Raw genomic sequence first — 23,221 nt, forward strand, 5'->3', positions numbered from 1 at the left:
ACTCCAAACCAAGTATGATATTAATAAGCGCAACGCAAGTGTAAAAAATAACAAAGAATACAATTTTATACTGTATACCTAAATATAAAAGACATTGTATAAGATCGCATGCAATTGTAACAAACCCTCATCTGTGAGAAGTATTTGGTCACTCTGAAAACCCCTAGAGACTGAATACTTCCTCTTATTATATTACAAGCAATATTATTATTAGATATCATTATCATATTATTTCTAGCCAATAAAATAGTAACAGAGGACAGTGGGGCGTTCTCACAAAAACCTTTGTTCAATTCTATTTAATTAATATCAAAAGCTGGCCACGCACAGATAGACTGCTGGGTTGATCGAATATAGTAAAATACCCATATCCCTGCCAGACTCAATTTTGGCACAGTACGATAATGCAAAATATCTATCCTCACTAACTATAGACATCAACCTGTCTGCCACAGAAATATAAATGTAACACCTGAATTGGTGTCTATAATTACTGAATAAGGGGACAGGATCCCTTGGTTGCCGCTGGTAATTACTAGCAGCTACTAGTTCAGTAGATATAAAACCCCACTGCACACTGACAATTTTAAACATATTTTTTTCTATTACACTTATGTTTTTAGAATTATAAAATAAAGATATATATTTTAATATTCGACCGTGGTATACATTGTTTACTGTATATGGTGTTACTTTACACCCTACCCCCCACTCTCAGTATGGCTACATTAGGATCTAAGGCCCCTTTCACACGGGCGAGGAGGGGCTGGAGGGGTTACAAATAAATAAAAAATAATAAACTACTGTACAATGGACTAACTGTACATTCATATATTTATGTATCGATCACAATTATGATTCAGTACATCGAGAATATTAGACTATATACACTGCTCAAAAAAATAAAGGGAACACAAAAATAACACATCCTAGATCTGAGTTAATTAAATATTCTTCTGAAATACTTTGTTCTTTACATAGTTGAATGTGCTGACAACAAAATCACACAAAAATCAAAAAATGGAAATCAAATTTTTCAACCCATGGAGGTCTGGATTTGGAGTCACACTCAAAATTAAAGTGGAAAAACACACTACAGGCTGATCCAACTTTGATGTAATGTCCTTAAAACAAGTCAAAATGAGGCTCAGTAGTGTGTGTGGCCTCCACGTGCCTGTATGACCTCCCTACAACGCCTGTGCATGCTCCTGATGAGGTGGCGGACGGTCTCCTGAGGGATCTCCTCCCAGACCTGGACTAAAGCATCTGCCAACTCCTGGACAGTCTGTGGCGCAACGTGATGTTGGTGGATAGAGCGAGACATGATGTCCCAGATGTGCTCAATTGGATTCAGGTCTGGGGAACGGGTGGGCTAGTCCATAGCATCAATGCCTTCATCTTGCAGGAACAGCTGACACACTCCAGCCACATGAGGTCTAGCATTGTCTTGCATTAGGAGGAACCCAGGGCCAACCGCACCAGCATATGGTCTCACAAGGGGTCTGAGGATCTCATCTCGGTACCTAATGGCAGTCAGGCTACCTCTGGCGAGCACATGGAGGGCTGTGCGGCCCTCCAAAGAAATGCCACCCCACACCATTACTGACCCAATGCCAAACCGGTCATGCTGGAGGATGTTGCAGGCAGCAGAACGTTCTCCACGGCGTCTCCAGACTCTGTCACGTCTGTCACATGTGCTCAGTGTGAACCTGCTTTCATCTGTGAAGAGCACAGGGCGCCAATGGCGAATTTGCCAATCTTGGTGTTCTCTGGCAAATGCCAAACGTCCTGCACGGTGTTGGGCTGTAAGCACAACCCCCACCTGTGGACGTCGGGCCCTCATATCACCCCCATGGAGTCTGTTTCTGACCGTTTGAGCAGACACATGCACATTTGTGGCCTGCTGGAGGTCATTTTGCAGGGCTCTGGCAGTGCTCCTCCTGTTCCTCCTTGCACAAAGGCGGAGGTAGCGGTCCTGCTGCTGGGTTGTTGCCCTCCTATGGCCTCCTCCACGTCTCCTGATGTACTGGCCTGTCTCCTGGTAGCGCCTCCATGCTCTGGACACTACGCTGACAGACACAGCAAACCTTCTTGCCACAGCTCGCATTGATGTGCCATCCTGGATAAGCTGCACTACCTGAGCCACTTGTGTGGGTTGTAGACTTCGTCTCATGCTACCACTAGAGTGAAAGCACCGCCAGCATTCAAAAGTGACCAAAACATCAGCCAGGAAGCATAGGAACTGAGAACTGGTCTGTGGTCACCACCTGCAGAACCACTCCTTTATTGGGGGTGTCTTGCTAATTGCCTATAATTTCCACCTGTTGTCTATCCCATTTGCACAACAGAATGTGAAATTGATTGTCACTCAGTGTTGCTTCCTAAGTGGACAGTTTGATTTCACAGAAGTGTGATTGACCTGGAGTTACATTGTGTTGTTTAAGTGTTCCCTTTATTTTTTTGAGCAGTGTATTTGCATATGCAGCTCTATAATATATCTGTATACACCGCTCCATTATGTCTTTAGATCTGTGATACAAGTGGATTAGATTTGGATAACACCTGGTGAAACATTGTACCGGATTTTTTGCGGCCTACTGCATACAGATATATAATAGAGCGGTGTGTACAGATATATAATGAAGTGTTGTATACAGATATGCAATGGAGCAGTGTACAGTATACAGATATATAATGTAGTGGATACAGAGTGTATTTATTAGCTATGTTCCTATAGTGGCTGAATGTTAATACAGTATCCAAAAACAACATGTACAGTATGGATACATTTTTATTTAGCAAAGCCTTTTGATCATTTCCTCCTTGACGCCCCCCCCCCCCCCCCTTTCTGCCAGGACAATTCCCACACCTATTCTTGCTATTCTTGATGTTGGATCTCTTTCTCCACAACTGCGCAATGGAAACCTAATATGAATTATGATGTTAACACTGACACCATTAAAACAAATAATATTGTTACATGAAAAACTAAAATAAATAAATCAATACAGCTGCAGCGCTGGGTAAGTTTTAAAATACACCAAAAGTTTACAGGCAAAAATAGACCAATATATACAGCGTTGCTGCTATATTGATTTATTATATATAAATATATTTTATATATTTATATTATATATAAATTTACATATAGTATAATTAGTGTAATATTGTATAATTTTTTTTAATACAGAGGTTATCTATCTATCTATCTATCTATCTATCTATCTATCTATCTAGCTATCTATCTATATCTGTCCATTATACTGTACAATACACTATATCTAAATCACCATACCTCATATGGATCATGGAATAAATAATTATACAATATTACACTAATTATACTATATGTAAATTTATATATAATATAAATACTGTATTAACATTTAGCCACTATAGGAACATAGCTAATAAATACACTCTGTATCCACTACTTCAGAGAAAAACAAATAATAAATAAAAATAAATATGGAAAACTGCATCAAGATACAAAACAATATACACTTAAAGGATAAAAAAAAACAGATGAATGCAATAATATTGATTGTGTATCTAACATACTTGAAGCAAACTATCTTATTACTTGAAATTGGGACATTCTCTAAGAACTTTCCTACCCCCCACTCTCAATATGGCTACAATAGGATCTAAGGCCCCTTTCACACGGGCGAGGAGGGGCTGGAGGGTTTAAAAATAGGGCTGGAGGGGTTAAAAATTAATAAAAAATAATTTAACTCACCTTAATCCACTTGTTCGCGCAGCCCGGCTTCTCTTCTGTCTTCTTTCTTCAGGACCTGGGTAAAAGACCTGTGGTGACGTCACTGCGCTTATCACATGGTCCATCACATGATCTGTTACCATGGTGATGGATTGTGTGACGGACCATGTGATGAGTGTAGTGACGTCACCACAGGTCCTTTTCCTGTGCACAGCACAGAAGACAGAAGAGATGCGGGCTGCGCAAACAAGTGGATTAAGGTGAGTTAAATTATTTTTAACCCCTCCAGCCCTATTTTTAACCTCTCCAGCCCTATTTTTAACCCCTCCAGCCCCACCTCGCCCGTGTGAAAGGGGCCTTAGATCCTATTGTAGCCATACTGAGAGTGGGGGGTAGGAAAGTTGTTAGAGAATATCCCAATATCAAGTAATAAGATAGTTTGCTTCAAGTATGTCAGATACAAAATCAATATTATTGCATTCATCAGTTTTTTTTATCCTTTAAGTGTATATTGTTTTGTATCTTGATGCAGTTTTCCATATTTATTTTTATTTATTATTTGTTTTTCTCTGAAGTAGTGGATACAGAGTGTATTTATTAGCTATGTTCCTATAAAAAATAAAAAAAATTTAACCCCTCCAGCCCTATTGTACTATGCATTCTGTATTCAGAATGCTATTATTTTCCCTTATAACCATGTTATAAGGGAAAATAATAATAATCGGGTCTCCATCCCGATCGTCTCCTAGAAACCGTGCGTGAAAATCGCACCACATCCAGACTTGCTTGCGGATGCTTGCGATTTTCACGCAACCCCATTCACTTCTATGGGGCCTGCGTTGCTTGGAAAACGCACAAAGAGGAGCATGCTGAGATTTTCACACAACACACAAGTGATGCGTGAAAATCACTGCTCATCTGCACAGCCCCATAGAAATGAATGGGTCCGGATTCAGTGCGGGTGCAATCTTGCCCGTGTGAAAGGGGCCTTACAAGTGGAGTACGTGTTTATTAACTAAAATCAGGAAAATTGCTAAAATAATGACCAGCAATAAAAAATAGCAATGAATAAAAAATAGCAATAAATTTAAAATAGTGATAGATCCAGGAGTATACACAAACAAATAAATTAATATCCCATAAATATCATAGTTTATGTAGCAGCACCTGAGTTAGATAGTGTTCCAATTGACAGAGGGGAATAAGACAAGTTCAGTTCACTTCCATATTCTAATATAATTGTAGCAGCATAGAATAGGAGAATAGAGAATATACAGTATATACACTCACCTAAAGAAATATTAGGAACACCATACTAATACGGTGTTGGACCCCCTTTTGCCTTCAGAACTGCCTTAATTCTACGTGGCCTTGATTCCACAAGGTGCTGATAGCATTCTTTAGAAATGTTGGCCCATATTGATAGGATAGCATCTTGCAGTTGATGGAGATTTGAGGGATGCACATCCAGGGCACGAAGCTCCCGTTCCACCATATCCCAAAGATGCTCTATTGGGTTGAGATCTGGTGACTGTGGGGCCATTTTAGTACAGTGAACTCATTGTCATGTTCAAGAAACCAATTTGAAATGATTGGAGCTTTGTGACATGGGGCATTATCCTGCTGGAAGTAGCCATCAGAGGATGGATACATGTTCTCATTCTGTTTACGCCAAATTCGGACTCTACCATTTGAATGTCTCAACAGAAATCCAGACTCATCAGACCGGGCAACATTTTTCCAGTCTTCAACAGTCCAATTTTGGGGAGCTCGTGCAAATTGTAGCCTCTTTTTCCTATTTGTAGTGGAGATGAGTGGTACCCGGTGGGGTCTTCTGCTGTCGTAGCCCATCCGCCTCAAGGTTGTGCGTGTTGTGGCTTCACAAATGCTTTGCTGCATACCTCGGTTGTAACGAGTGGTTATTTCAGTCAACAATGCTCTTCTATCAGCTCGAATCAGTCGGCCCATTCTCCTCTGACCTCTAGCATCCACAAGGCATTTTTGCCCACAGGACGGCCGCATACTGGATGTTTTTCCCTTTTCACACCATTCTTTGTAAACCCTAGAAATGGTTGTGCGTGAAAATCCCAGTAACTGAGCAGATTGTGAAATACTCAGACCGGCCCGTCTGGCACCAACAACCATGCCACGCTCAAAATTGCTTAAATCACCTTTCTTTCCCATTCTGACATTCAGTTTGGAGTTCAGGAGATTGTCTTGACCAGGAGCACCCCCCTAAATGCATTGAAGCAACTGCCATGTGATTGGTTGACTAGATAATTGCATTAATGAGAAATAGAACAGGTGTTCCTAATAATTCTTTAGGTGAGTGTATATGTATCCAAGTTCACAGCAATTTGTTGCAGTATAGACAAGGTGGCAGTAGTTGGTAAGTAACTATCAATGTCAGCGCTTCGATCTTTTAATGGAATTTGCCATATAACAGAGACAGCAGGCAGTTAGTGAAGGACCTTTTTATGGGATATTAATTTATTTGTTTGTGTATGCTCCTGGATCTATCACTATTTTATATGTATTGCTATTTTTTATTCATTGCTATTTTTTATTGCTGGTCATTATTTTAGCTATTGTCCTGATTTTAGTTAATAAACACGTACTCCACCAGTAGCGCAGTGAAAGGCACCAGCAGTAAAGGGGTCTCCAGCAAGAAAATAACCTGCACTTTACCTGCACTACTGACTGTAGTTCCATGCGCCATCTGGTTTTCACAAACCAACATTGCACCCTGAATTTTCTCAATGGCTATTTACGCGATTCGGGTTTGCTAATTGAATTGGAAATCGCTTTGCGCTGCCCTGATTCTGAAGAGAGCGCTAGCGATGCTATATCTGTAGGTGGCTAGATCTTCAGCACCTGTACCAGGTGACTGCAATTTTGAACTGAGGAGGGAGTAAAAAGTGCCAAAGAGTTTTTTGGATTATTGGATAGTGAGGAAGTCAGGTTTGTAATGGAAGAAATCTTGTGGTGTGCGAATTTTTCTCCATAAGCTTTCACCACTTCTGGGACATCATTGGAGGAAGTGAGTTTCAGGTGTAAGCCAGGGTTGCTTTTCTGTGGAGGTTCTGAGTGTAGGGGAGCTACTTCTGCACACTTCTGAGGGTGTTATTATAAAGGTTGGCAGTCAGTAGGAGAGGGAAGAGAATGGGGACAGTGATGACTGTAGAGAGTCTGTAAGTTTATAACTGTCAATAGCATGTAGATTTCTGAATAAGTGATGAGTAGTAGTGATGAGCGGCAGGTGCAATATTCGAATTCGCAATATTTTGTGAATATTTTGTTGAATATTTGTCATATATTAGCGAATTCGAGATTATATTCTTGATTGCGAAAATGTATTATTTTGTGTAATGCACGCGAAATACCAGCGTAGGTCACTTATGCTAAATTTTTCAAGCTGGTATAAGTTTCCTGAGACTGGAGAAAATGGTCGGCACGGCAGAACATTAGAATAGCTTTATATGCAGATAGAGTGCTCCAATAAATTTGCGCTTGCGAATTTTCGCCAATTAATGATGCGCATATTTTTTAGCAATACGTCCAACTTGTGACATGACAGCACTATGTCTGTAGCACGTATGTATGGACAGTAGAGCCTATTACACTGCCTAACACCCTGCACTGGAACCTATCAATCTAACCTACACTGACTATCTCCCCCTAACTATCTGAACTATATATATAAGTTAACTGTCTAATGTAATACAACAAAGCACAGAGCACAGCAATGACACTGCTGTCTCTTTCATAACTGCAATAAACTTTAGAAAATAGCTGCTGGGGAGGTTCTTATATAGTAAGAGGTAGGCAACTTTTCTATTGGTTGCTAGGGATGTTGCTAAGCTGTGACAAAGCCTTCTCCTTGGCCCACAAGCTAGAAGAAGGGAGGTATAATCACCTGATGTGTACTGTATTAAAAAACAAACAGACTAAAAAAAACGAATATTTGTCATTACGAATATATAGCACTATATTCTAAATATTAGCGAATTCTCGAAGTGCCGATATTCGCGATAAAAATTAGCTTTTTGAATATTCGCGCTCAACACTATCAAGTAGGAGCGTGCTGGGATGTATGAGGAGTTGTGATAGTGAAGAGCGGGAGAGGAGAGTAAGTAAAGTTGGAAATGAAGCAAAGCCAGTAAATGACCAGGACAAGTGCGTTAACGTCTTTTTGTGTCTGAGAGTTGGAAAGTTGTGAAAGTCCAAGAGAGGAGTTTGGAGATCGAACCTGGTAGGCAGACGGGGAGATAGGGATGTCAATGGGGATGTTAAAGCCACCCAAAATTAAAGTTGGTAGTTTTGAAGACAAGAAGTGTGGCATCCAGGGTAGGTGAGCCAGCCTCCGGCAGACGCTTTGTACCCACACATGTTTTATCACTGTGAATCTTGAATAAAGAATACATTGATTTTACGACCTGTGCTGGATTCCTTTACCAACTTTGAGCGGTCTTGAATCAGACCTATCCAGGCACGGCTTGTATCTTAACTCAGGCGAGCTGGAGTTCTTTACTCTGTTTTAATTCTTGTAGTAAGCCTGATGAAGAGACCAAATTGCTTCTATTTTTGTTGGCTATTAAAAGGTATCATACCTGCCAGACTCTTATTTTTTTTCTTAATAAAAGCACTAAAGTAGTTTTTTTTTATCAGTTAACATGGTACCACACTTTTTCCTTTTTCTTTAAACACATGTATGGCACACGAGGAACACCAACAAGCCCTCCTTTTTGGCAAAATACAACTCGAAAGGAGCCAAACGAGGCAAAGCTTGAGTTGGGTGTCACTAGCAGAGTAGATTGGCACCCCTTATGTGCAATACATGTGTTTTATATATGTATACATTGGAAGTAGAATAAAGTGTCTGTTTCACTATGAGCTTGAGATACTTCACCATTGGAGGCCATACTTTTGTTTCCATTACAGAGTGTGATTATGTTCAATTCTAGGAGGAGTGGAGTCTCCAATGTGGATGAGTGCACCTTCAAATTTAGTAAAGTATTCACAATTCATCAGTTACAGACTCTTCAATATCACGCATAATTGTTTTATTCATTTGACTACCAAAATAAATTAGCTCTGAAAACAAGGATTTCGGAACATTTGACAAATATAAAAAACGGATATTTGAAACATTCTCTCTCTAGACATTTTAAGGAGGACCATAATAAAGACTATATGGGGCTAACATTTACTGCTCTGGAAAGGATCGATAAGAATTGGCGAGGAGGGAAACATGTAGAGACCATGTCCAGAGCAGAATCTAGGAAAATTTATGAATTTGGAAGCCTTATTCCGAAAGGCTTTAACGCAGACCTGGAGATTTTTGGATTCCTGTAAGAATCTAACGGTGGGTGTGCCCCTCGTCAGACGAGAGGTCGCATGGCTGGCTGTCTTTCAGCACTGCGACCCCTCCTCTGTGATGGGCCTACCCACCATTTAACACTTGAACAGATGCACCGTCACTTTATCTATCAGAATAATATATGTAACATTATATTTATTTCACTTGTATGTTTCATATTTATGTAATGTTATTTATGAAGTTAATATTCACAATATAGCACTTAGAATTGATTTTTGTTACAGGATATCTGCACATTGATATATTTTGTTATGGATCAACCATTTAGCAACCTTTCTGGACTATTTCTGTCATAGACTAGATTAATTAGACCATGGGACACATTATACCATAAAAAACGCATTGTCCCCCCAAGAAAACGCATGGAAACCGCATATGCGTTTTTTTGGTTCCAGACCAGATTTTGGTGTTCTATGGCAGATCCTTCACTCCAGATTTGATATTACATGCATCTTATCCACCATTCAACATTTGAACAGATGCACGGTCACCTTATTTATTATTATACTATATGTAATATTATATTTATTTTACTTGTATGTTTTACACTTATGTAATGTTATTTAAGAAATTAATATCCACAGTATAGCACTTAGAACTGATTGTCGTTACAGGATATCCGCATATTGATATATTTTGTTATGAATTGACCATTTAGCAACCTTTCTGGACTATTTCCTTTAAAGACTAGACTAATTAGACCATGGGGCACAATATACTGCAAAAAACGCATCGTCCCCCAAAAAAACACATATTTTTATTTTTTTTGTTCCAGACCATATTTTGGTGTTCCAGAGCAGATCCCTTACTCCAGATCTGATCTTACATGCATCTTAAAAGGGATATAAAAGGAATCACAGTAAGTTGGGATGTCACCACTGAGGAAGGGGAAAGGAGATCCCTGAAACGCGTTTGGTGCTTTTAAAAGACATCCCCAACAAGTGACCCCCACTGGAAGTTCGGCTACTAATATCCGGAGATACACAAAGAAATTGGAGCGCTCCAAAGATAAAGACCCGGATTTTCAGCCATTCAAACTGGTCAGTACAAGTTTAAGTTCACCTCTCGCGATATTACACCCTGATCGTATAACCGGATCTGAGATTTGTGGATAACATTCGAGAGAGACCAGAGACGAACGAACCAGGTGGGACGCTAAACACTGAGAACCACGTGAATAAATACAGTGAGTAAAAATCAAAAGGATTGAATATTGGGACTGCAGGATAATCGACATTCACCTGTGAGTAACAACTTGGTGTCCGATTGGATACTTTATTGAATATTTATATCGGACAATTCCGAATATTTGAAAAGGTGCCTTGCATGGATTTTGCATGTTATATTGCATACAAGAAAGGAATGCCAATACTATTATAAGGAATAGACTGACACTTTTGGCTTGCGATATTTTTTGCACATTCAGGACGTATGGTCCCCTTCTTTTTTGGACTTTTTTTGAGTTTTTATTGAAGTTTTAGATTTTAGGTATTTTTAGGGACTGATTTTGTCTCCGCTGCAGCGATTGTTATTTTAATATTGTATTGTGATGTTGTATTTTAATATATTTTGCCAATTAAATATTGTGTAACAACACTATTACTATTGCTCTATTCCCATGCGAGGGAGTGCCAGTCTCATACTACAAAATAAATCATGCAATGTTTTTTACTTGACACTAGGACTTTCTATTAGCATGTTTTTTTTTACTGATTCCCCCCCCCCCCCCCTTTTATTAGGTTTAATTTGGGGGAAAACCGATAATTCTTATTAAAAAGTCATTCTTTTTTAATTATAGCTTTTTATTTCTTAAATATAAAAACTGACACAAAAATGAATTATTGCAATGGGTTCCCTATTTTGTGACGATCATCTTGATATATAACATGTATAGGTTTGAGTGAACAGAGTGACTATGGTGACGGTTTCCGTTAGCGACGACATTTTTTATTTATTTTTTTATTTATATTTTTTATTTTTTTTAACTTTTATTTAAATTTATTTTTGACACATAATATGTTCTCCAGGAGGCCATTAACCCCTTCACGCAACATCACGTACATGTACGTGGGGGAATGTGGTGCCTCACCGCATTCCCACGTGCATGTACGTGATCGGCTTTCACTGTCAGCGCAGGGAGCGAAGCGCTGAAGCTCCAGTGAAGCCGGCGTGCTGGGGTTGCTAGGCAACCAGAGAAGCCGGCAGGAGCTGTATTGTAGCTCTGACCCGCCTACGATCGCTGTGATTGGTCCATTACTGCAGAGGGACCAATCACAGCGCATCGGGGCAGGTAAGGGGGGGTTAGGGAGGGACTATGTGCTTCTCCTTCTCTGATCGCCCCAATTCCTGTCAGGGAAGCGATCAGAGAAGGAGAAAGTGTGAAAATATTCCCCACCTATGACGAGTATACTCGTCATGGCGCAATGCTACTTAGCGCGCCATGATGAGTATACACGTCATGGCATAAACTGTCACCATGTCTGCAGACATGGTGACAGCGCTGAGATCCCGGCTGTCACACACAGCCGGGCACCTTAGGTCAATGCCGAGGGGGGTCCTGTGACCCCCCCATGTCGGCGATCGCTGCAAACCGCAGGTCAATTCAGACCTGCGGTTTGTAGCGCTTTCTGCGGTTTCTGATCGCCGCGGTCCCTGACCGCGGGGATCAGAAACTTTACTATGCCCAAAATAAAGCTTTTTCACCCCCCCTGCACCCCTGAATGATGTTATGTGGGCGGGTGGTGCAGGGGGGGTGTCGCAGGCGGTGGGGAGGTGCGGTAAGCTGCGGGAGGCGGGCGGTGCGGCAGGCGGGATCGCGATCCCCCGCCCGCCTCCCTTTCAATGATCGTTGGTGTCTAGTGGGGATACCAGGGTGCCAGCACATTGCTGGCACCCTGGTATAAACGGCTGACATCTGCGATGTCAGCCGTTTAACCCTTTCCATACAGCGGTCCGTACGGACCGCTGTATGGAAAAGGTTAACAGCGCAGGGAGCTCTCTCCCTCTCCCATCGGGGGGCTGCTGTGCCTTTGCAGCCCCCCGATGGGAGAGAGCCCCCAGAGAGCCCCCCTCAGACCTGTACTTACCCTTCCCCGTCTGCGCAGTTCTGAGCAGTACTGAGCAGACGGGGAAGGTTCCCATGGCAACAGGACGCCTCTCAGGCATCCTGCTGTCCATGGTGCTGAACAGATCTGTGCTGAAAGCATAGATCTGTTCAGACAAGTGTAAAATACAGTGCAGTACAATATATATTGTTCTGTACTGTATTATACAGACATCAGACCCACTGGATCTTCAAGAACCAAGTGGGTCTGGGTCAAAAAAAAGTAATAAAAAGTGAAAAAAGTAAAGTTTCAAAAAAACACATTTATCACTGAATAAAAAAAAAAAAAAAATAAATACACTACACATATTAGGTATCGCCGCGTCCGTAACGACCTGATCTATAAAACGGTCATGTTACTTTCCCCGCACGGTGAACGCCATAAAAATAAAAAAATAAAAACTATGAGGAAATTGAAATTTTGCCCACCTTACTTCCCAAAAAAGGTAATAAAAGTGATCAAAAAAGTCGCATGTACGCCAAAAAAGTACCAATCAAACCGTCACCTCATCCCGAAAAAAATGAGCCCTTACATGAGACAATGGCCCAAAAAATAAAAAAACTATGGGTCTCAGACTATGGAGATACTAAAACATGATTTTTTTTTTGTTTCAAAAATATTATTGTGTAAAACCCTGATAAATTATAAAAAGGTAGACATATTAGGTATTGCCATGTCCGTAAGAACCTGATCTATAAAAATACCACATGACCTAACCCCTCAGGTGAACACTGTAAAAATTTTTTAAAAAAAACGGTGTCAAAAAAGCTATTTTTTTGTTACCTTACATCACAAAAAGTGTAATAGCAAGCGATCAAAAAGTCATGTGCACCCCAAAATAGTACCAATCTAACCGTCATCTCATCCCGCAAAAATGATACCCAACCTGAGACAATCGCCAAAAAACTGAAAAAACTATGGCTCTCAGACTATGGAGACACTAAAACATGTTTTTTTTTTGTGTCAAAAATGATATTATTGTGTAAAACCTAAATAAATAAAAAAGTATACATATTAGGTATCGTCACGTCCGTAAGAACCTGCTCTATAAAAATAGCACATGATCTAACCTGTCAGATGAACGTTGTAAATATTAAAAAATAAAAACAGTGCCAAAACAGCTATTTTTTGGCAAATTTTCCATTTTAATTCATTTTTTCCCATAACAAAGCAAGGGTTAACAGCCAAACAAAACTCAATATTTATTGCCCTGATTCTTTAGTTTATAGAAATGCCCCATATGTGGTCGTAAACTGCTGTATGGCCACACGGCAGGGCGCAGAAGGAAAGGAGCGCCATATGGTTTTTGGAAGGCAGTTTTTGCTGGACTGGTTTTTTGACACCATGTCCCATTTGAAGCCCCCCCGATGCACCCCTAGAGTATAAACTCCAAAAAATGACCCCATTTTGGAAACTACACCCCTCAAGGTATTCAAAACTGATTTTACAAACTTTGTTAACCCTTTAAGTGTTCCACAAGAGTTAATGGCAAATGGAGATGAAATTTCTGAATTTCTATTTTTTGTTACTTTGCCTCACAAAAAAGTGTAATATAGAGCAACCAAAAATCATATGTTCCCTAAACTAGTACCAACAAAACTTCCACCGTATCCCGTAGTTTCCAAAATGGGGCTACTTTTTTGGAGTTTCTACTCTAGGGGTGCATCAGGGGGCTTTAAATGGGACATGGTGTCTAAAAACAATCCAGCAAAATCTGCCTTCCGCAAACCATATGGCATTCCTTTCCTTCTGCACCCTGCCGCGTGCCCATACAGCAGTTTACGACCACATATGGGGTGTTTCTGTAAACTACAGAATCAGGGCCATAAATAAAGAGTTTTGTTTGGCTGTTAACCCTTGCTTTGTTACTGGAAAAAAAATATTAAAATGGAAAATCTGCCGAAAAAGTGAAATTTTTAAATTTAATCTCTATTTTCCATTTATTCTTGTGGAACACCTAAAGGGTTAACAGCGTTTGTAAAATCAGTTTTGAATACCTTGAGGGGTGTAGTTTCTTAGATGGCGTCACTTTTATGGAGTTTCTACTCTAGGGGTGCATCAGGGGGGCTTCAAATGGGACATGGTGTCAAAAAAAACAGTCCAGCAAAACCTGCCTTCCAAAAACCGTATGGCATTCCTTTCCTTCTGCGCCCTGCCGTGTGCCCGTACAGCGGTTTATGACCACATATGGGGTGCTTCTGTAAACTACAGAATCAGGGCCATAAATAATGAGTTTTGTTTGGCTGTTAACCCTTGCTTTGTAACTGTAAAAAAAATATTAAAATGGAAAATCTGCCAAAAATGTGAAATTTTGAAATTGTGTCTCTATTTTCCATTAAATCTTGTGCAACACCTAAAGGGTTAACAAAGTTTGTAAAATCAGTTTTGAATACCTTGAGGGGTGTAGTTTCTTAGATGGGGTCACTTTTATGGAGTTTCTACTCTAGGGGTGCATCAGGGGGGCTTCAAATGGGACATGGTGTCAAAAAAACAGTCCAGCAAAATTAGCCCTCCAGAAACCAAACGGCGCACCTTTCACTCTACGCCCCGCTGTGTGGCCGTACAGTAGTTTACGGCCACATATGGGGTGTTTCTGTGAACATCAGAGTCAGGGCAATAAAGATACAGTCTTGTTTGGCTGTTAACCCTTGCTTTGTTAGTGGAAAAAATGGGTTAAAATTGAAAATTAGGCAAAAAAATGAAATTCTCAAATTTCATCTCCATTTGCCAATAACTCTTGTGCAACACCTAAAGGGTTAATGACGTATGTAAAATCAGTTTTGAATACCTTGAGGGGTGTAGTTTCTTAGATGGGGTCACTTTTATGGAGTTTCTACTCTAGGGGTGCATCAGGGGGGCTTCAAATGGGACATGGTGTAAATAAACCAGTCCATAAAAATCAGCCTTCCAAAAACCAAACGGCGCACCTTTCACTCTACGCCCCGCTGTGTGGCCATACAGTAGTTTACGGCCACATATTGGGTGTTTCTGTAAACGGCAGAGTCAGGGCAATAAAGATACAGTCTTGTTTGGCTGTTAACCCTTGCTTTGTTAGTGGAAAAAATGGGTTAAAATTGAAAATTAGGCAAAAAAATGAAATTCTCAAATTTCATCTCCATTTGCCAATAACTCTTGTGCAACACCTAAAGGGTTAATGACGTATGTAAAATCAGTTTTGAATACCTTGAGGGGTGTAGTTTCTTAGATGGGGTCACTTTAATGGAGTTTCTACTCTAGGGGTGCATCAGGGGGCTTCAAATGGGACATGGTGTAAATAAACCAGTCCATAAAAATCAGCCTTCCAAAAACCATACGGCGCACCTTTTACTCTACGCCCCGCTGTGTGGCCGTACAGTAGTTTACGGCCACATATTGGGTGTTTCTGTAAACGGCAGAGTCAGGGCAATAAAGATACAGTCTTGTTTGGCTGTTAACCCTTGCTTTGTTAGTGGAAAAAATGGGTTAAAATGAAAAATTAGATAAAAAAATGAAATTCTCAAATTTCCTCCCCATTTGCCAATAACTCTTGTGCAACACCTAAAGGGTTAACAATGTATGCAAAATCAGTTTTGAATACCTTGAGGGGTGTAGTTTCTTAGATGGGGTCATTTTTGGGTGGTTTCGATTATGTAAGCCTCGCAAAGTGACTTCAGACCTGAACTGGTCCCTAAAAATTGAGTTTTTGTAAATTTCGGAAAAATTTCAAGATTTGCTTCTAAACTTCTAAGCCTTATAACATCCCCAAAAAATAAAATATCATTCCCAAAACAATTCAAGCATGAAGTAGACATATGGGGAATGTAAAGTCATCACAATTTTTTGGGGTATTACTATGTATTACAGAAGTAGAGAAACTGAAACTTTGAAATTTGCAAATTTTTCCAAATTTTTGGTAAATTTGGTATTTTTTTGTGCAAAAAAAATAATTTTTTTGACTTCATTTTACCAGTGTCATGAAGTACAATATGTGACGAAAAAACAATCTCAGAATGGCCTGGATAAGTCAAAGCGTTTTAAAGTTATTAGCACTTAAAGTGACACTGGTCAGATTTCCAAAAAATGGCCTGGTCCTTAAGGTGAAAATGAGCCCGGTCCTGAAGGGGTTAAAAGACCTCTAGAGGACACTGACTTTTTTTTCTCCTTTTACTACAGTCACTTGGGCATCCGCAGGAGCCCCAGTTACAGGGGAAAGCAGCCCCTGTGGGGGCATTACACACAGGCAGAGCTGATAAGGGTCTCTTTAGACCCTGCAGCTCTGCTCCTGCTCTGAGACCGCCGGCAGTCACGTGACCGCTTGGACTAATAGAGGAAGCAGCTCGGCCACTTCCTGTGCACCCGCAGCGATCTGCTGATGGCACTGGAGAAGGCAAGAGCTGCAATAAACCACTCTTATCTTCTCCTCAGGGTCCCCACTTTGTCTCACAGACAGGACTCGACCTGCTTCCGCTAGATTGCAGGAGCAGGAGCTTTAATCCCAGCACTGCCTGACCATTTATATATGTGCTATCTGCACGGGGTATGTGCTGATAAGACGTATATAGCCAGTGGGCAGTCGGGAAGGGGTTAAATTCCTTTGACATTAGAGCTGCGCAGGACTAAGTATTGTTATTGCAGATTTGAAGACAAAACTATACACAGTATATAAAATGAGGGTCCTTTTACATGGACCAATGGATCTGGCAGATTATTGGGGATGAGCATTTGTGTAATGATTTGTTCCTGATAACTGGCCGGTGTAATGGATATCGGCAATCACTCGATGAAGGAATAAATGCTGCCGGTACCAAAAGTCGTTCCTGTGCAGCAGATCGTCTGAGCAACAATCTGCTGCGCAGGAACAAGGATTTCCTATGGGGACAAACAATTTCTGTAGCGTTCACTTGTCCCCATACAGTTACGGTGATTACTGCATGTAAATGCAGCCCTTATCTATGCTGAAGATCAGGCAATTATCAGGAACAAAGCAGAATCTGCCTAATAATCGGTCCCTGAAAACGGACCCTAAGAGTGAGTCATCTATCGAAAGCTGTTTCTGGATTCTTGGTCCTCATCAGTATGAGCAAAAATTGATCAGAGCACTGAATCAATTCAGGCTATGCAGACCCTTCAAAGTGACAAGCAGACAATGGGCCCCTACACAGGGGAAGGGGGGAGTATACTTATTTAAAATATAACTTTTAATATGGTCTAGAAAATACAGAATAATAAGACTCACTACACAATGTAGACATACATACACAAATAGGACCAACCTAATGGTGCCTTACTGGTATAGACAAAAATTCTGCTCCGCCCGTAAAGACGCGAACAGTCTTACCAGACCCTTTGTAGATACTGGGAAAGGTCCTTGGTGACAGGAGGCAGGAGACACTCGGTGTATGCCGTGCGGGAGTAAGTGCATCTGTATAGCCTGGTAGATGGAGCAACAGGACTGGTCCTATGTAGCCCTATCAAGGTGGAGGGGGCTATTATGCTTCTACCTATCTACACGGAGCACTCGCCTTGGAAAAGGCGACCCCGTCCGGTAGCCTGTCCCTATATTGGACCTGAACCCTAGAACTACAGACAATTTACCAGTGATGTAAAAAGATGAAAATGCTTCCAATGGTCTCCCGACGTGGCATGTTTCTGTCCGTGACTCTTCAGGGGAACGACTGCAGGAAGGTGACAGATGGATAGCCACAGGTATCTGACCTGAGGCTGGGTAAACACTGGAGAAGGGGACAAGCTGTAAGAGCTTGTGCTCTGCTATCCCAGAGTGGGATGCAGTGTTGCACAGGAGGGGTAGTTCTGTGCTGGACGGTCCAGGGGATACAATAATCCCTAATAGATGAGACCCTTCTGGTTAGGGGTAACAACGTAATTAACCATCCTGATGCATCCTGAACGGATTGCTCTCCATTCAGAATGCATGGGGATAAACACTAGTGTGAAAGTACCCTAAGAAAATGTAGAAACAAATAAATAAAAAAAACTGATGCAGAATAAGTCTCCCCGCACTCTCCATGCACTCTCCCCGCACTCTCCCCGCACTCTCCCTGCAGTCTCCCTCTCCAATATTCTTCTATTAATCGTTTTCAGCTACACTGTCCCTAGCACATGAGCGCTTGCCACGTCTCTCGCTATCCTCAGCTCACAGGACAAAAGCAGAGACCGCGGGGGTGAGGGTTTTATAGGGGTGTGACATCACAGGGGATGGCTATCTGCAGATTGGATGGCTGCGCGACATTATGGGTGATTTTACGTTTCCGGGCTTGGCTCTTCTACACTTAGTTTCGCTTTGTAACATGTGCAGCCTCCATTTTAGGAAAACTTGATTCGTTACCACGAAAGCACGAGGAAATTTGGATTCGTTTGAAATCTAAGTTTTGGAGGGACAATATCCCTAAGGCAGCCCGTCTACGATGAGGCCTGGTAGAGGCCATTCCCATACCTGTACATTTGACCACACGTTTGGTCCTAAAAGTACAGGTGAAAAAAAAAATAATGCCGGAATTGCCTTTTGGTCTAGTCACCTCGCCATACCCCCCAAAAAAAAATTTTTTTTTTTAATTATCAAACACTCATGTGTACTGCAATAGGTGTATGAAAATAGTAACAAAGAAAAAATAAAAAAAAGATAAAAACTTTCTAAAAGAAGCAAAATTTAAGACAAAATATATAATTTTGGTTTTGCCATAATCGTGCTGACCTGCAGAATAACTTTTTAGTTACTGAATACATTATAGGGAACATTAATTGTATGGATCTGATACCTACACAGTCTACATTAGTGATGTGTATAAGCAAATTACTGTGGTTATGGCACCATTAGGTACTGATTAGCTGCCGAACCCAGTTATATAATATATTAAAATGAATTCTCCATTTTGGTGTCATATGAAATATACAAGGTAAGTAGTATATACTGTTTCCTTGTTTTCTTTTTTTGCTTTTTATAAAAATTGTGAACATGACTATTACTGCTTATGCTAAATGGTTTCACACATGCCCTGGAAAAAGCAGCAGGCAACACCCAGGATCGGCCGGCTCAGCGTGCCGTGTGCTTTTCATGTAATGTGATAAACGTTGCTTGAATTCACAATTTGTGAGTCTATGGAATTAAAAGCTTCTTTTATCCGTACATTAGCCATTCTTTTATTTCCAGAAATTAGTGAAACTGAGTAAGAGGAGTGGATGTGCAAGGAGCGCCAAACTGGAAAACCACTTCCCTCTTGTGTAAAAAGAGGTGGAGAGTGACTGTCGTTATGGACATTAGTTACAAAAGGTTAAAAAAGATTCATACAACATGAAAAATGCAGAAATTATATTAAAACTATAAGAGTTTATTCAGACGAGTGTTGTAAACACATCCATGTTCTGTCCTCTAGAAACAGATGATTCTCCATTTGTGTGGAATCAGTTTTGTCTCCAACTATGTTTCAGCATGTCACCCATTTAAGTGAAAAACAGGCCGTGCTTGGATGGACCTCTGTAAGAGGCCTTTGGGGTGAAACACGCATCGAGGTGCTAGTTCTTGGGGCTGTGTTATGGATCAATAATGAGCCATGTCACAGGGTATGTCTAATTAGGATGCGTATATGTTTCCTTTTATGTGAATAGGGTATATTTGATTTATACTACTGTTAACATAAGGCTTGCATTTTTGATTATATGAATTTTTTTATTGGCGGTGTTATGGAATAGTCACATGTATTTTTAAGCAGACCTTTGTTGTGCTCTTCAGCTGAACTGTGGACACAACGTGGTCATTTATATTTATGACTTTTTGATGATATGATCTGAGTGACATGTTCAGTAACATCACCAAAATATTAAAATGACATGGGATATTATCATTGTTTTTACAGAATATTGCCCCTCGCTTAGTTCTCTGTACTTTTTCCATCGTGCTACTCTCCTTTTTTATTTTTTATTTGTGTAAACTAATTAATATATATCAATGAAGGCAGAGATATTTTTACAAATATTGAGTCCCATTGGTTTTGTCAGATGTGCTTGGACGGTGTCTGTGGACGTCCTTTTTTTTGCTAATACATTCAAGAGTGGCATGTATGGAGAAGCCAGTGGCTGGCACATTTTGAATAGAAAATCTCCCCCTAAAAGACAGTTCTAGAGTTGCATGACTATGATGACAGGTTCTCTTTAACCTCCTGCCACACTCTTTATGAAGCAATCCCTGAGCTCCAAGGTGTGTCTCCACCTGACACATTAAAAAAACAAATATCTATAATTCCCACAAGATGAGATAGAAGCGATTGTAAGGAACACCTCAGGAATAAAAAAAACTTGCAACAAAACTTAACCCAGTTGTCTTCAGAGTAAAAGCTAGAATTCACAAAGAAAAAATATGTCCACATTACATACAGAATAAGTTTGATATGAGACCTACCTCTCGTTTTTCATATCAGGAAACCATTGGTGTCAGTATGGCTGCCCCCACACTACATCCCCTATAACGTGGCTTCGTGCATAACAAATATTTACGTAGTTCTTGGTGGCTATGATTTGGGAAAGGAAGTGATTTTGTGTTGAAGAACCATTTTATGACCACACTGATGTAATGTGGTGCACTGTTAGGATAAACATGTTGAGTAGTGGGCCATAGGTTGTTGCCAAACTTGTGCCCCTTCTTCACTGCTGCCCTGCCATAATATGACTGCATAGGATCTCAATAGCGGAGGAAGACACTTCAGTTTGTCCCCATTCATTGTCAATCTGAATCATTTGGTTGCGTCCCCATCGCTTGCAGCGTTTTTCTGTCCGGCATGGGATGTGGAGCAAGACAGATCCGTCATGACACATAATGTAGGTCAATGGCGCTAGATCAGTTTTCTCAGACACAAAAGAAAACGGATTCGTCCCCTATTGACTTACAATAGTTTTAGCAACGGGTCCATCATGGCCATTTTAGAGCTAATACAACTGGATCCGTTCATAACGGATGCCGCCGATTGTATTATCATGACGGAAGCGTTTTTGTGGATACATGAAACATCCAGCAAAAACGCAGACGGGAGTTGAAACATTGTAACCCTTTGTGCTGAGTTTCTCCACTCCATCCCCTCAGCTAGAAACTTTATATAAGGAGAGCAGTCAGAGCCCCTGGTGTTTTGCAGTTAGGGAACAGTGCTTGGAAGAGAAGACTCTGCCAGACTACTGATTGACCAGAAGAAGACGCTCAGACGGGGATACTCTGCCACCCTGGATCACCAGCCTTTGATCAGAAGACCAGCCTTCTGAGAGAGAGGGACAGCTACCTCAGGTCTTTCCTGAGCATCAATCAAATCCTTCCTCTGCCAGGGAGGAGACTGGTGACACCTTGACGGTGTCAGGGGGACCCAGCGTAGTGTTGGGGCCACCCCAAACCCGGCCACTGCAGTGTAATGCACTCAAAGTATGGTGGTTTTATCCAGTCATAATATGGAGGTGTTATCCAGTCATGGTATGTATGGTGATGTTATCCAGTTACCATATAGTGGTGTTATCTCCGTCATAGTATGGAGGTGCTATCCAGTCATTAGATAAATTATTATTTGGAGTTAGGGCTGATCTGTATACAGATACTTATACAGAATAGTGTGCCATGTATTTCCCAACACAACATATGACTCATAATAATAATAATTTATGTAGCATCAGCATTTTCTGCAGCTCTTTACAATCAGAGGCATGAGTAAAAAATTAATCAGCACTAAATTCACACAATATGAGTGAAGGCCCTGCTCACGAGCTTACACTACAAGGTGCCTGAGTTGGTCACCAGCCAGTGTCTGTATGTATAGATATAAAGTGCATGGAGTGTGAGGGATAGTTGGGTGACTTGATCAGGTTGTGAAGGTAAGCATAGAAAGGTAACATTAGAAGAGGAGATAGTCCTATCTAAAAATATGTGTTTTTTAGGGAGCACCTAAAACCTTGCATATTGGGAATCAACTTGATTGGGGTAACTCATTCAAGAGAACTGGAGAAGCTGGAAAGAAGTCTTGGAGACAGGAATGCCACTTTTGGATTATGGAGGATGTCGGTCATAGATGATTGGCAGATTGGAGAGCACTGGTAGGGTGGTAGGCAGAGATGAGAGAGGAGATGTAAGGGGTGCAGCACTGTGGAGAGCTTTTTGAGTGACAGTGAGAAGGTTATATTGTATTCTATAATGAGTGGACAACCAACACAGTGACTGGCACAGGCTGGAGGCATCCGGGTATGGGTTAGACAGATAGATGACTCTGGCTGCTGCATTCAGGATAGATTGGACAGGAGAGAGTTTAGTGAGCGGAAGACGATTAGTAATGGTTTACAGTAATCAAACTAAATATGGATCAGGACAACAAAAATAGGTTTTTGCTGTTTCTACTGTAAAAATAAGAGCGGATTCTGGAGATGTTGTTGAGATGCAGGTGACATGAGTGAGCAAGTGACTAAATATAGGGGGTGATGGAAAGAGTTGACCATAACCCCAAGAGGTTGGCATACTGCCTAGGAGATAGGGTAGTACAACACATTGTAATGGTATATCAGGTTTAGGTTGGTTACTATATGGAGAAAACACAAGAAGTTCTGCTTCTGGAAGATTCCGTTTTAGATAGAGAGAAGACATGATGTTAGAGACTGTGGACAGACAATCACTGGTGTTTTGAATTAGTGAGATGTCACGGGATGAGGTATACAGTTGGGTGTCATAGGCATGGAGATGGAAATGAATCTACCAATAGTCTAACTAACCAATATAGGCAGTGACAGAGAAAAAAGTAGAAGATATAAGACTGAACTCTAAGGCTGAGGCGAACATATGCGATGTTCGGTCCGGCCCTATTCTTCATCATTGAGCAAACTTTGACCCTGTACCTCACAGTCAGCAGACACATTCCAGCCAATCAGCAGCATACCCTCCCTCCCAGACCCTCCCACCTCCTGGACAGCATCCATTTTAGATTCATTCGGAAGCTGCAGTCTTAGTGAGAGGAGGGACAGTGCTGCTGCTGCTGATTTAATAGGGAAATCAATAGCTAGGCCAGT

This window comes from Bufo bufo, chromosome 8, assembly GCF_905171765.1.
Source record: "Bufo bufo chromosome 8, aBufBuf1.1, whole genome shotgun sequence".
Lineage (NCBI taxonomy): Eukaryota > Metazoa > Chordata > Amphibia > Anura > Bufonidae > Bufo > Bufo bufo.